This window comes from Vicia villosa, linkage group LG6, assembly GCF_029867415.1.
Source record: "Vicia villosa cultivar HV-30 ecotype Madison, WI linkage group LG6, Vvil1.0, whole genome shotgun sequence".
Lineage (NCBI taxonomy): Eukaryota > Viridiplantae > Streptophyta > Magnoliopsida > Fabales > Fabaceae > Vicia > Vicia villosa.
The window spans coordinates 96099422-96102940 of NC_081185.1; positions in this window are offsets into that span (position 1 = coordinate 96099422).

Sequence of the window (3519 nt, forward strand, 5' to 3'; positions counted from 1 at the left end):
CTCCAGCATATGTGAACAGTGGAAAGCTAACTCACAAAAAGGTGAAAGCTAAAGTGATTTACAAACGAACAAGTATACAAAAGAATGAATGGTATAAAAGTTGTAAAAAGCCTAAGTATCATGAATATGCTATAGTCTAGAAAGCGATAAACACATACCTTGAATGTGTACAAAACTTTAATAAAATCATTACTATACACTCACAAGTTGAAATGATCAAACTTGGAAAATCACCTCCAATTCCAAAAGTTACTCAAAATGAGGTCAAAGACAAACATAAAAATATTAATATTAACAAACTAAAAGACCATATGAAATTATATAAACAAAATTAAAAGTGAAGATTTGAAATTTAAGAACTGGTCTGATCTAAATTTGTTTAGACAAATGCATCACATTACCTAAACTAAACAAAAAGTACTTTTGTTGAGTGTGTACTTTTCTCCTTTCTAGGAATTACAAGCTACCAAGAATGAAAACAGAAAAGTAGAACATAGCATTCAACAAGAACCTGTTATTTAGCACAACCATCCTTTTAAGTTTGTTAAATACTTCCTGTAATTTTGCAATTTTTTTATTAGAGTTCCTTTCTAAATTAATTGTCCATTGGTTATAGTTTAGTGCCTACCATGACTAGCTTCAAAGATTTATTTTGGAAATAGGATTGGTGTATGCTCAAATATGTTATTTATCTCATTTTGTTTGCTATCCATACCAAAGTTATTGTTGCATATATAGTTCAATATTTTTTATTTTCTTAAATCTTGGTTTTTTGTTGTTGTTGTATGATGTTAATGCTTATATTGCTTTTATTATTGAAAATTTGGGACCTATCTCCGATTCTTACTTTCTCATGTTGCACATGGTTGTACTTCTATTTTCGGCTTAACCCCTTGTAACCTTTGCTCCATCTTTAGAAGGTACAATTTGGCCTTATACTTTAACCCTGATGAGTATTCTCAATTGGGGCCGGTTTCTTAAAATTTGTTTTAGAAAAAAAAATAGTTAGCGATATTGAAAGATAGGAAACACAATAGAAGGCTGAAATATTTTGAGATGAGAATATATAAAAACAGACCATCTGGTTATAATTTGATATTTCCAAGTTGCCAACTTTGAAAGTTGTATTTAACTTGTATCAGAAAATATGTTTACATTCAATGTAGTAACTCATAATGCATACTTCTTATATCATTAATGAAAGATATGATTATGGGAAAACAATTTTAAAAACTCACTCCTTTCAATACTGAGTATATCAATATTTTAATATAATTTGTTATTCAAAGTGATAACTTATGCTTTTATAAGAGAACATGTGATTTTTTAAATACTAACTAGTTAGTTAACTTACTGCTTAAGAAGGGAAAGTAGCATCCTTCCAAACTAGAGATGATTTACTAAGGCCTTACCCTAACCATTAGAACCATATGCTGCTTAATGTAAAATTAGTTCTTAACTAGATAATGTCAGTGTTACATCTGCTGAATAAATATTAATTCTTAATTTAGAACCATATGAAAAAGAGAAGTTGGTAAATTTAATTTTTCACAATCCACAAATTCTGTTAATAATTTATTTTTAGCTATGACATCAGTTAATTAACGATCAATTATGATGAACATGGAATTAAACTTATAACTCTTGACCCATAATCATGATAATCACTCAAAAATCAGAAGCCACAAAAGTATACAAACTAAGCATTGACAATTAAGGTGAAAAACAAAGTTACACTTAATAAAGCATTAGAGGGGGGAAATAAAGCATTAATACATAATCTAGAATTAGAATTGGGTTCACTGCTGTAAAGCTGTGCAGCCAATATAATGAAAAGTCAAACTAGAGAACTTGGGTTCTCTTCTTTAATTCAATTCTTGCTTAAAAAAAAACAGATGATTTGTATCTTTATAAAAAAAGGTGATTTGTAAATTTTGTATGTTTCTTGTTTTCTAGATTTTGATTCTAATATTGAATGTCCTCAAACCAGAGTAGTTCAGGAAATAAAGCATTAGAGGGGGGAAATAAAGCATTAATACCTTTCTCAACCAAGGGAAAATGTTTATTTTTACTAGATTCAAAATTTATATAACAAGTATTTTAACTTTAAAATCTCATCTCATAACTTTTATTCTAAATTAGAAAGAATGGAATATAATAGATTTCAATATGTTACATTCCACTTGATCCAAACATACTTTCAAAATTTTAATTTTAAAAACTAATAAGGTCTTCCTCATATTAAGGTTGGAATAGACCAAGTTGGTCTGAATCGTGTATATATATATATATATATATATATATATATATATATATATATATATATATATATATATATATATATATATATATATATATATATATATATATATATATATATATATATATATATATATATATATATATATATATATATATATATATATATATAAGACCCTGAAAAAGGTTTCTTTTTGTTTGGTTAAAAATTCAAAGAATATTTGGATGAGAAAGGGGAGAAAAAGGAAAATATTTCGAGATTTTCCATCAATAAAAAAAGGTTCCAGCAAAAACTTAATATGAAATTTCTGATTTTTGTTATAATTGTTAAATAAAATAATTATAATGTTTTATCTTTTGAAATAATATAAAAACTATTCCTTATTTTATGAGCTTCTTGTTAGACCCATATTAAATGTTTGATTATTTTATATATCTTGAATTGATTTTTATTGTACAATACATAATCAATATTTCTTCTATGATACAAGAAAACAAGAAGCGGTTATTTTGCCTAGCTAAATGATTGTACCTGTGGATTCAACGCTTTTGGTTCGTGAAGTGTGGTAACTACTTGGTGTTGTTTTGTTGTCGTTTCTTGTATTTTAAGTGTTTTATTTAGAGAATATGATTCTATTTTGGGATTTGTATTAAAGTACTCTTAGATGGAATGCATGCATCTACAAATTTGGCTATGCAAATGCCTTTTTTTTAAAGTACACTAAATACCCTCTATATATGTTATGATATTTGTAAACAAGAGGATTTGGTTTAAAATGTTATTCGGTATTGATGGATCATAATATGTAAGCAATGAGTAACTTAAAACGTTATTTGGTATTGAATTGAATGTAGCTTTTTGATATTTGCACACCAATACGATAACGTTTTATAGAGAGTGTTATTAATGAAACATCCTATAATAGCACTTTTAAGAGAAAGCGATATCAAACATGTGTCATATATTAGCGCTTTCTTTGAAAGTGCTATCAAACATGAGTCGTATATTAGCGCTTTCTTTGAAAGTGCTTGTTAAGTGCCAAAATGTAGTTATTTTGTGTTTATAAATAGTGGCACTTATCGATACTTTTTGTTAATACCGTTTGAATAATTCCCCTTTTTTGTGTATATTTGTATCGTTTGTGTTTTGTTACGTTTTCGTGTAAATGTATATCGTTTGATAGTTTTGTTTTCTTTTTGTAGGTATTTATGTGTGTTCGAAGCTTTGAGGAATAAAGTGTCGAAGACACGGCGGCGAAC